Consider the following 13,239-nt stretch of genomic DNA (forward strand, 5'->3'; position numbering starts at 1 on the left):
CATCGTTATAAACTCATAACTTCTTCATCCGACGTCCGTTTTCGTCTGGCTTTTTACCGTTGAACTACTATCGAAGTGATCTTCGATTATCGTTTAGATTGTTTCGGCTAGAAATTCCTCGATCTCATATTCGAACTTCGGGCTGCATACTGCTAAGCTGAAACTTAGAAAAATCATAACTTCCTCATACGAAGTCAGATTTGGACGTTCTTTTTATGTATGTTTACGGTTTAATGAGATCTACGACTTTCATTTAGATACCTAAGGCCAAAAAGTATTTTATTGAGATTTCTCTTTTTACTCTTAACAGTGTTTTACTGGTTTTGATGCGGATCTTTGATTGGTCATAACTTCTTCGTTATAACTCGGATTTGAGTGTTCTATATATTTCTGAAAACCTTGACACGATATCTATCATTTTATGTAACCCAATTGAGACTTTTGAACATTTCATTTTTTATGCTCTATTTATTATATCAAAAATAGATTACCATACTTGACTTTAGGTCATTATATTGACTTGAAATATCGGGTTGTCACAGCCGTAAACACCATCAGAACCAAAAACACCATGTTTTCTTTTCACCCAACCGTAAACACCCTAAATACCCATAAAAAGACTAATAAGACCTATACAGATGGATGCGTAGCTCAAACCAACAAAATATGACCTAACAGTCTCCCCCTTGGTTTGAGGCTAGCATAAGTTCAGTCTTTTTCTATGACCAGCACATCAGACCTTCCCATCGCACCCAGCCACATATTCTTCTAAATAATCTCCGCAATCATACCTGTAAATTCTATCGTAGCAACTTCAAAGATCTCATGCTTGCATACAATTTGATGGCGATCCAAGGTGTGAATATCCCGTTCACCAAACTGTAGCAAATCCTTCTTATCAACGATGCGAAAGACACCATCTGGAAATTTGATGACAGCGGTGGCTGTGGCTTCATCATAAACCCAGTATTCCATATTCTTGAGGGTTTTGTTGGTCTTAGGGTCAAGAAGACCTTTGATTCTCCAGGAAAAGTTTGAAATTAGTTCTGTGAGGATCATTGGCTGGGTTGGAGAATGGAACTTCAGAAAGCTCAGTGACGTCCACCTTTGTCCAAGAAGAAAAATCATATTTACGAAATTGCTTGATACCAACTGTAAGTCCCCAAAAATGCTTGATGTATCAATCAGATCCACTTAATGGTGTGGAATCCCAATCAAGTGGATGATGCAAGATCAAGTGGATCTGATTGATACATCAAACATTTTTGAGGACTTACAGTTGGTATCAGATCTTGGATTGTATCAATCATTTTAGCAAAATCTGGAGCGTTTTTTGCACTTTTTCTTGAAGAATTTTATGTTTTTCGATAGTTTTTGAAGAAATATTGGGGGTTTGTTCTTCGATATTTTCATAAAAATGAGTTTTTGATCGAGTTTTGGGAGCTAAAAAGGTGAAAAAACGTTGTTTTTGTTCGTAATCTGCGAGGGGTTTGCGGCCGGAAACGATTTGCGGTTCAGTAGTTTATGGCCGAAATCGCGTTTGCGGTCAGGAGGAGCGTGCGAGTTTGCGGTCCGAAAGTCGCGCACGTGTTCAGTCAGCAGCCTCATGTGCGGTCAGCGGCTCCTGTGCGGTCAGCAGCCTCGTGTGCGGTCAGTAGTGCGTTTGCGGCCAGCAGTTCCAGCTCGTATTCGGTTCAAGCGAGCTTTTGGTCGCATACGTGTGCGGTCCTCGCGTGTGGGAGTTCTCGGTCATCAGCAAATAATCAAAAACCCAGGGGGTTGCAAGATTCGAACTCGGGTCCCTTGCATACTGAATACCGTTGAACCTCTGTCGATAGTTCTTTCACGCTCCGACTACTACAGCTGCCTCCTCTCAGCTCCACCGTCTTCTCCGGCCGTTTCTACTAGAAACAACAAGATATGGTGATTCCTCCACCAGTGAAGGCTCAAAGGATCATAATTACTCGTGATAAATTCCATGAAGTAATTATCTGAGCGTTGGTTAATCCAATACTTAAATCTCCATTTCAAACTACTCAGGAATATTACAACAATACCATTGCTATGTCTAAAACCTTTTAGATATTCTACACTCTAATTAATGTCAGTCTTAATTCACTACTTACTTCCAAAAGTACGAACGGCTACGAAGTTTGAATAATCGAATTATTCGGGAAGTAAAACATGAAAAAATGAAACACAAAAATGAACAATTGACAAAAGGTAGTAACCAAACTCATAAATAATTCTATATTATTTAATCACCAAAAGTCAATTACATTTACTTTGTAACAAGTTTCAACTAATTATCTAACTACTAAAACTAATATCATCTTTCAGACCAATGCCCTAGCATACTGAACGTGTTTGACCCTGCTTAGACACTTTGTGAGGGGATTTGCAGGATTCTCTCCTGATGATACCCTCTTCAATACGAGGTGGCCTTCTTCTACTCTATGTCTGATGAAATGCTATTTTCTATCGATATGTCTTGATCTGAAATGATCTGTTGGTTCCTTTGTCAAGGCAACCGCTCCTTCGTTATCACAGAAAATTTCCATTGGTTCCTTAATTGCTGGAATAACTCCAAGGTCTCCTGTGAAGTTCTTCAACCAAATTGCCTCTTTTGATGCTTTACTCACTGCTATGTACTCTGATTCATAGGTTGAATTAACCACTATCACTTGTTTGGAACTTTTCCAGGTTACTGCTCCTCCATTTAAGGTAAACATCTAGCCAGGTTGAGAACAAAAGTTTTCTCTATCGTTTGGAAGTTGGCGTCACTATACCCAATTACTCTCAATGTATTACTGCCACCAAGTACTAGGACCCAATCCTTAGTCCTTTGTAGATACTTGACAATATTCTTAACTTCTATCCGATGAGCTCTACCTGGATTTCCATGATAACGACTAACCATGCTCAAGGCAAAGGCCACATCAGGGCGAGTACATGTCATAGCATACATGATAGATCTAACGGTGGAAGCATATGGAACTCTACTCATTTCATCTATCTCTGCATCGGTACTCGGGCTCTGAGTCTTACTCAGTTTGTTATTAATCTGTATAGGCAGTTCTCCTTTCTTGGAATTTTCCATAATAAAACTTTTTAGTACCTTTTCTAAATATGTACTTTGACTAAGTCCAATTAGTCTTTTACTCCTGTCTCTTAAAATTCTTATTCCCAGAATATAGGCAGGCTCTCCCAGATCCTTAGTAGCGAAACACTTTCCAAGGTAAGACTTAACCTCTTGCAAGGTTGGAATGTCGTTTCCTATAAGAAGTATGCCATCAACATACAATACCAAGAAGGTTACTATACTGCGACTAGCTTAGACATATAGACAAGACTCATATTCACTTCTTGAGAAGCCAAACTCCTTGACCTTCTCGTCAAAGCAAAGATTCCATATGCGAGAAGCTTGTTTTAATCCATTGATTGATTTCTCAAGCTTACACACTCTATTGGCAAACTTTGCATCAACAAAACCTTCTGGCTGACTTATGTAAACATCCACGGCCAACTTCCCGTTAAGGAAAGTGGTTTTGACATCCATCTGCCAAATTTCATAGTCATGAAATGCAGCTGTGGGAAGCAATATTCTAATAGATTTTATCTTAGCCACTAGTGAGAATGTGTCATCATAGTCAACCCCTGGGGTTTGAGTAAAGCCCTTCATAAACAGTCGAGCCTTGAAAGTGTGTACCTTTCCATCCATGTTAGTCTTCTTCTTGAAGATCCATTTGAATCCAATTGTCTTACGATCTGGTACATTATCAACCAAATTTCAAACTTGGTTGTCATACATGGACTTGATCTCATTGTCCATTGCCTATTTCCATTTAGTTGCCTTATGGCCTGCCATTGCTTCCTTGTAGTTAGCCGGTTCATCCAAATTTACCATTGTACTATCACTGATAAATGTATCACCATCTGTAGTAATATGGAAACCATAAAACTCAGGTTGCATTCTAAATCTAGCGGAATGCCTAAGAGATAATGACTCTTCAACTGGAATTTCTTCCTCTGGTTGAGCCATGGCATCTCTAGAGGTTCCTTCATCGTTTGATTCATGTATTTCTTCAGTATCAATTGTACTCCCACTGTCCTCATTGCACATGAGTTCTCTCTCACGAAAGACTCCCCTCCGTGCTACAAAGGTCATGTTCTCACTATGTTTGTAGAACAAATATCCAAAGGACTTCTGTGGATAGCCGATGAAAATACATCTCTCACTTTGTGTCACACCCCCAAACCAAGGATGGCGGAAACGTCCGGGGGTGGAGGACTTCATGTATAGTATCATAACAACAATTGTAATAGTAATTCAAGCAAACACAACCAACATATATATAATTGAAAAAGTTACATCATTGTATGAATTACATGTTTACGAATCAATTACAATATGTTGATAAAATATGAAATAGTAGACGCCTTAGCGTCCCATCCTCAAAAGCACTTGATTACCTGTTTAATGATTTCCTGAGAATACAAGTTGTTTGAAAAAGTGTCAACACAAAGGTTGGTGAGTTCATAAGCTTTTGTTTGGTATTATTAAAAGCCTTTCGTTTGTAAAAGTAGTATTTGTGTTAGAAAATCCAATATTTTCCTTAATGTGTAAATGTAGTCTTAAAACCCAAAGACCGAAATGTACAAGTAATTTGTCATATTTATAGTAAAACAATGCAAGTTTAAATCGACATAAACTCGTTAAATTTTAATGAAGTTCCCGTAAATTCCAATGTTTATTAATACTTTATGTGAGTTTATTATAACCATACTATGACCAAGGTTGCCTAAAACGACGTTCTTCAGGCGTCGGAAATGTTATGACATTTGTCACCCCAGACCTATCGGTCTAACTGTTGCATGCAGTTTAGGTGTGGGTTTGTCAAACCCAATATAGATCTATACACAAGTATCACGCTCTCCCTCAAGGAGACTCTGGTTACAATACAGGACTTAATGGTAATTTGAAGTAAATGTCTCACAAAGTCATTAACGGAATTACGTGTTATGAAAACTTGGTACCGTATGGCCGTACCTTGCTTAATGAAAATATCCTTTGTATAAATGTACCCTTTTTAAATGTATGTGTTATGTAATGTATCATAAACTATACCTATTATAGTTTATCAACCAAGGGTAGTACGTAGTAATGTATGCAAACTATATTCAAAATAGTTTATTAAATGTTTGAATGTATCGGTTGTACTTTGATTATAATCACTTGTTATTCTTTATATTTTATATGTCCAAATCCATTTGTAAACTGATGTGTGTCTAAATATTAAGATAAAATGTCATATATTTCAATAACATATAATCACATAAAGATATACACCTTGCTCAACATGTTACAAGGTGAAATGAAATTAACAGCAACTTTTCGTCGAAAACAGTTTATGTTACTGTTATTAGAAAATTTATAGAAAAATCATCAAAGCGCTAAATCCAAATCCGCAAATTTTGAGAGTTTGGAATATGAGTCTAGTTTGTTCGTAAATTTTATCATGATTTTTAGTGATCTCTAACAGAGGTGAAAATGTTCATAATCACAGACTGGTACGGGTTTGCCTCTGAAATGACAGGCAGTTTTGTAAAAATCACCATAAATTGTAGAAAAATCATATGGAGATGTGCAAGTAGCCATTTTAAAGCTAAGAGTTTGAACTGCTTGCACCTGGAACAGTTTTGAAAACTAAAATATTTAAGTTGACCAAAACAGTCCGTGATTAACGTCCATCTTTTCTGATGTAATCTGTTAGAAAAAGTTTAATTGTGTTCTTGATGATTTTACTTGTATTCCCCCCTTAAAACTTAAGAAAAACATGTAAATGTAGGGGTATGAACTCACCTTATGTGGTTTTAGTAGATGAAAGTGAGAGAGAGGAAGTGTTCAACCCAAGAACACTAAGAAGATGTCTTGATGATTCGAGAATCTAACACCGAATAAGATGGAACTTGTGTAAGATATCAATGATTTGAGTAGAATGGAGTTTAATAATTATGTGAATGATGAAGATACTTACTAATTGAAGAAAGAAATCCCTGGAGAAAGCCTTGAAGTTCTTGAAGTTGAGAGAAAAGATGAGAGAATTTTGGAGAGTGTTCTTGGTTGCTAAGTGTAGAATGAAAGAGTTTTATGGAGAATGAGGAGAGAGGATCAATCCTCCAGCTCTTAGAACGTGGGAAGAGCTGGAGATTGGGTGTAAAGGTCCACTAAGGAGACAAGGGGTAGTGGGAAAGAGTGGCTAATCATAGAGTGAGGTGGTGGTGGTTTGCTTTTGCCATAAATTAAGGAAAAGCAAATATTCCCTCAATAATTAGTTCAACCACTAATTCTTTTAATATATTTTATAAAAACCCTGGAGATTTATATATTTTGGGGCCTTAGTTTATAAAATAAAGTTTTGGGTGAAAATCTCACGTTAAAATAATGAAAAACGAAGTTAAAACGAAGTCGTAGTCGAAAAACCGGTAAAAAGGGGCTGTCTGCGAGACCTCTCGCATGGGGGCCGAAGATGCGAGGCTTCGGACCCTCGCATGCGAGGCTTCGGTCTGCTGGCTTCGGTCTGCGTCTTGTGCGAAGCCTCAGCTTCGGATCAGAGGCCTCGGATGCGAGGCTTCGGTCCTGAAGCTTCGGTTTCGGATCCTTAAAGCTATTTTACTCGTTTTTACCCCGTTTCAAGCGATTTTTGACCCGGTTAAGGGTCGAGATGACCCAAATGATTATAAAAAGTTAAAGTAACTTTTGAGAGAGATTTGGGAGAGATTTCAAATAGAAAGAGATAGAGTGAAAACGATTTAGAGAGGTTTCGTTTGTGATTAATTTGAGTGTCCGGCTTCACAACGCAAGGTTCGTAAACCCCGTTAAACCGTGTTTTAGAGTCGTACACAATCCCGATGATTGTGCAATAGTGTTTTATCGCTTTGGTTCGTTGTTTAGCACTGTTAAGGCTAAGGAAAATCAAACACATGAACTTTCCAAATGATGATTTCTCATTAAAATAGCGAATTGTATAGTGATTACATAACGTAAACCCTAACATACAAGGGTTATTGGAGTTGACCGGTTTGACTTGTTGACTTTGTTTGACTTTGAATTGACCGAAATTTGATGGTTGTCACATCATCCCCCCGTTAGAAGGAATTTCGTCCCGAAATTTTCATTTTGACTGGGATTTCAAGAGTTTGGGAAGAGATGTGGATACTTTTGTTTCATCTGATCCTCGCGTTCCCAGGTGAATTCGGGTCCTCGTTTAGCGTTCCAACGGACCTTCACGATGGGAATACGACTTTGTTTCGTTCGTTTGATTTCCCGATCCATGATTTCGACTGGTTCCTCCACGAAGTGGAGATTTTCGTTAACTTCGATTTCATCGAGTGGTATTACGAGTGTCTCATCAGACAAACACTTCTTTAGGTTCGATACGTGAAATGTGGGATGTACTTTGTCGAGTTCCTGAGGTAATCGAAGTTTGTATGCTACTGGCCCAATCCTAGCAGGGATTTCGAATGGCCCGATGTACCTTGGATTTAGTTTCCCGCGTTTGCCAAATCGTATCATTCCTTTCCAAGGGGAAACTTTTAGTAGTACTCTATCACCCACCTGGAATTCCAAGGGTTTGCGTCATTTGTCTGCGTAACTCTTTTGCCGATCGCGAGACGTTTTCAGTCTTTCTCGAATTTGAACGATCTTTTCTGTGGTTTCCCTTATGATTTCAGGGCCAGTGAGGGTGCTATTAGAGACTTGCCCTCTAGCTAGCTGTGCATCCCCCACCTCAGCCCAACACAGGGGTGATCTGCATTTGCGACCGTAAAGAGCTTCGAATGGAGCGACTTTGATGCTAGTATGATAGTTGTTATTGTAGGAGAATTCGATAAGCGGTAGATGGGTATCCCATGCTTTACCGAAGTCTATCACACAAGCTCTTAACATGTCTTCCAACGTTTGAATGGTTCGTTCGCTCTGTCCGTCGGTTTGTGGGTGGTAGGCCGTACTCATGTCAAGCCTAGTTCCCAATGATTTTTGTAGAGACTGCCAAAACCGTGAGGTAAATCTACTATCTCTATCGGAGATAATGGATATCGGCACACCATGGAGTCGTACAATCTCTCTGATGTACGTTCTAGTCAGCTTCTCCATCTTGTCGGTTTCTTTTATTGGTAGGAAGTGTGCTGATTTGGTCAATCTGTCTACGATTACCCATATTGTGTCAAGCCCGCCCGATGTCTTAGGCAGCTTGGTTATGAAGTCCATGGTTATTCGTTCCCACTTCCACTCAGGTATATCCGGCTGTTGTAATAGCCCGGATGGTTTCTGGTATTCGATTTTGACCTTAGCGCAAGTCAGGCACTTGCTCACATAGGTAGCAATCTCAGCTTTCATGTTCGGCCACCAGTATAATTTCTTGAGGTCCAGATACATATTATCCGACCCGGGATGGATGGAGTATCGAGTCTTGTGTGCTTCATTCATGACGACATCTCGGAGTCCACCGAACTTCGGTGTCCAAATTCGGTTCATGATATAACGTGCTCCATCATCCTTGACTTCTAAGTTTTTATCCATTCCCCTTAATGTCTCTCCTGCCACCTTTTCTGGTTTCAAAGCTTCCAGTTGAGCTTCCTTGATTTGTATGGTCAGGTGGGAATGGATTGTCATTGTTAAGGATTTTACTCGGCGGCCCGAGTACTCCTTCCTGCTTAGAGCATCGGCCACTACATTGGCCTTGCCCAGATGATAACGAATTTCGCACTCGTAGTCATTCAGCAACTCTACCCATCTCCTCTGTCGCATGTTAAGCTCTTTCTGATTGAGGATATGCTGAAGACTTTTGTGATCAGTGAAGATAGTGCATTTCGTGCCGTAGAGGTAGTGTCTCCAGATCTTTAAAGCGAATACCACTGCTCCTAATTCCAGGTCGTGCGTAGTATAATTAACCTCGTGCGTCTTAAGCTGTCTTGATGCATACGCGATAACCTTCCCTCTCTGCATGAGCACACATCCGAGGCCTTGATTCGAAGCATCACAGTACACTACGAAGTCCTCGGTTCCCTCTGGGAGAGACAAGATCGGTGCGCTGCATAGGGCTTGTTTTAACGTTTGGAAAGCAGTTTCTTGTTTATTTTCCCACTTGAATATCACACCTTTCTGCATCAAGGTAGTGAGTGGTTTCGCAATCTTGGAGAAGTTTTGTATAAATCTTCGGTAGTAGCCAGCAAGCCCAAGGAATTGTCGAATTTCGGTTGGCGTCTTGGGTGCTGACCAATTCTCGATTGCCTTGATCTTGGAGGGATCCACATGTATGCCTTTCTCACTTACCACATGGCCAAGGAAATCCACTTCTCTAGTCCAGAATTTACACTTAGAGAACTTAGCATAAAGCTTCTCCGCTCTTAGTGTCTCTAGCACTTGGCGTAGATGTAGGCGATGCTCTTCTTCGCTTCGCGAGTAGATCAAGATATCGTCGATGAATACGATTACAAACTTGTCTAGGTAGGGTCGACACACTCTATTCATTAGGTCCATGAATACCGCAGGTGCGTTTGTTAAATCGAAGGACATCACCACAAACTCGTAGTGCCCATAGCGAGTTCTGAATGCAGTTTTGGGAATATCATCTTCTTGAACTCGTAGCTGATGGTAACCTGACCTTAGGTCGATCTTTGAGAAGAAATTTGCTCCTTGGAGTTGGTCGAAAAGGTCGTCGATTCGGGGTAGAGGATATCGGATTTTGATGGTGAGTTTGTTTAGTTCCCGATAGTCAATGCACATGCGAAAGGATCCGTCCTTCTTCTTTACAAAAAGGACTGGTGCTCCCCAAGGTGAGAAGCTTGGTCTGATGAACCCTTTGCTCAAAAGCTCGTTCAACTGACTGGACAACTCTTGCATTTCTGATGGTGCGAGGCGGTATGGAGCTCTGGCTACGGGGGTAGCTCCGGGTATTAAGTCAATTCTGAAATCGACTTGTCGTGCGAGTGGTACACCAGGAAGATCCTCTAGGAACACATTCGGGAAGTTACACACTTCGGGGATGTCTTTGATGTCTTTCACGTCTTGTTTCTTGTCTACTATATGGGCTAAGAAGGCGTGGTACTCCTTCCGGAGATACTTTTGGGCTTTGATGCATGAGATGATTTGTAAATTCGCACTAGGTTTGTCACCATAGATGAGAAGGGTTTCGTCATTTGGTAGATTGAGGCGAACGGCCCTTTCGTAACATAGAATGTCGGCACGGTGAGGAACTAACCAATCCATCCCGATGATTACGTCGAAGCTTTTTATGGTGACCGGCATCAGGTCAATTTTAAATGTATGGTTGTCTAGAGTGAGAGTACATTCTGAGTATATATCGCTAGTGCGTTCTACTTTCCCATTTGCCATTTCTACTACATAAGTATCCTTTAGTGATTGGGGATTTTGTTCAAGTAAATGTTTATATTGGTGGCTCACGAAACTCCTCTCCGCTCCACTATCGAATAGTACGCATGCATAAGAGTTATTGAGGAGAAACGTACCGGTAACCACCGTGGGATCCTCGACTGCTTCCCCATGTCCTATTGCCAGGACTCTTCCTACTCCACCAGCATTAGGGGCTTGTGCTTTGGGGCAGTCTCTTTTGAAGTGACCTGCGTCTCCACAGTTGTAGCAGGTTCGGGTTGCCCCCGTACTGGCGACTTGGTTGATTGGTCGAGCCGGCGCTTTACAGAAACGAGCAGTGTGCCCCTTCCTGTCGCAGTTGTTACAGTGCATCTCCCTACAAGCACCATTGTGGTGAAAGTTGCACTTGTTGCACTTAGGTAGGGTTCCCGCATATGGCTTCGGTGGTGCTGGAGCGGTAGCAGTAGTGGCAGCATTAGTGGCAGCATGGACAGCAACAATTTGTTGCTTCTTAGCGGGGTCCTGTGCTGGTTGGCTCTTCTTTTCGTTCCAGAACTTCCTTTTGTTGTTTCCTCCTTTTGATTTATCAGTGGTGGTGGTTGTAGTATTATGACCGGCTCGGTGGTCAACAAGTTGTTGTGCCAGCTCCCTGGCACTGTCAAAAGTAGTTGGCCTTGAAGCCAGGACACTACTTTGCACGTGGAGAGACAGTCCCCAAAGGTATCGCTCCACCTTTTTCTCCTCCAGAGTAACCATTGTTGGGCAGAGGAGAGCCAATTCATTGAATCGGGTGGTGTAGGTTTCAAGGTCAGAGCCCGTCATCCTGAGGTTCCAAAGTTCTTGTTCCAGCTTTTGAATTTCACCTCTCGGGCAGTACTCCTTCATCATCAACGTTTTTAGTTCTGCCCAGGTTATGGAGCTAGCCACTTCGAGAGTAAGTGACTTAATCCGGCAGTTCCACCAAGTAAGGGCCCGGCCGGTAAAGGTGAAGGCTGCGAACTTAACTTTGCTCGCTTCGGGGCAAGAGCACACCTGAAAGACTACTTCGGTCTTTTCAAACCATTGCATCAAAGTGATGACTCCCCCGCTTCCATTGAAGTTGTCGGGTTTGCCATTGGTGAAGTCTTTGTATGAACACTCTCTTGCATGCCACGTACTGTCTCCGTGGTTAGAGTTTGTAGCCCCCGATCCCGAACCACCAGCTCCGTTTGTCCCTATCTGCGACATTGCGGCCGCTACGGCTGCTGTTACTGCAGCCTGGAACATCGCAAGATCAAACTGTGGAGGCGGCGGCGGAGGAGGTGTTGCTGTGTTGCTGGAAGGTCTTGGTCTTCTCCTTGGCGGCATGGTTCTGTCATAAGTCGTAAACCAATGTACTTTTAGTAAAAGTGTATATATAGGAAGAGAAATCTTTTATACATAAAGTATATTATTACGTTGTTTTCCGGTATGTTTACGATACATACGATTTTATACTTTTAATTGACCCAATACATTGGGTTATGAGGTAAAATGAAAGTATAAAATATTTTATTTGAGTTTCCTTGTTTCCAAGTATATGACTGTTTGTAGAAGTTTCACATATACTAATTTAGTCGGGACATAATTAATATATTATATTTTAAAATGATCTTTATCGGTTACTTAATTAGTTGCAAAGTGCATACCAGTCATATGTGATTAAGATATAATAGTCCTTCGAATAGATGACCCTAACTCCAAGACCACAACCAAACAAGGACAGGAAGTGAAACAAAGATACATAAATTCTAAGTCTATAGTATCTTAGTTACATATGACCTTAGCGCATCCACTTAGCAGCTATTGATCTATAAATAAAGACCTATTTAATTCTCAGATAATTTAATATAGTAACACAAAATACTCCTATAGTATTTGTAAATGTTTAGTTTTGAGTTCTTAAAGTATCCTTTGTAGTCTGTTATTAGGTTTGTTAGATTTGTTGTCGATCCTGACCATCCCCCGGTATATGCAAGTCAATTCCCGGACAGATATAGTTGATCAGGCTATATCCTTCCCAGACTTGATTTACATATACCAAGGCATACCCATAATGTACAACTCCTCTTCTTTTATTTTATGTTCTTTTAGTTATGATACTATATGAGCATGTATGCATGTATTTATACTTTTAATAAAAAAAATCATTTATTTTCTAAAAGTATATTTATTTGAAAAATGCACAAATCAGAGACTATTAGTCCCAATTGTGTTTATAGTTTGTATATCTTATGTGGTTTGATATACTTAATTCACTATAAACTGCGCTCTGATACCAATCTGTCACACCCCCAAACCAAGGATGGCGGAAACGTCCGGGGGTGGAGGGCTTCATGTATAGTATCATAACAACAATTATAATAGTAATTCAAGCAAACACAACCAACATATATATAATTGAAAAAGTTACATCATTGTATGAATTACATGTTTACGAATCAATTACAATATGTTGATAAAATATGAAATAGTAGACGCCTTAGCGTCCCATCCTCAAAAGCACTTGATTACCTGTTTAATGATTTCCTGAGAATACAAGTTGTTTGAAAAAGTGTCAACACAAAGGTTGGTGAGTTCATAAGCTTTTGTTTGGTATTATTAAAAGCCTTTCGTTTGTAAAAGTAGTATTTGTGTTAGAAAATCCAATATTTTCCTTAATGTGTAAATGTAGTCTTAAAACCCAAAGACCGAAATGTACAAGTAATTTGTCATATTTATAGTAAAACAATGCAAGTTTAAATCGACATAAACTCGTTAAATTTTAATGAAGTTCCCGTAAATTCCAATGTTTATTAATACTTTATGTGAGTTTATTATAACCATAC

This window comes from Lactuca virosa, chromosome 5 (genome assembly GCF_052849685.1).
Source record: "Lactuca virosa cultivar CGN04683 chromosome 5, Lactuca_virosa_CGN04683_v6, whole genome shotgun sequence".
NCBI classification, from domain to species: Eukaryota; Viridiplantae; Streptophyta; class Magnoliopsida; order Asterales; family Asteraceae; genus Lactuca; species Lactuca virosa.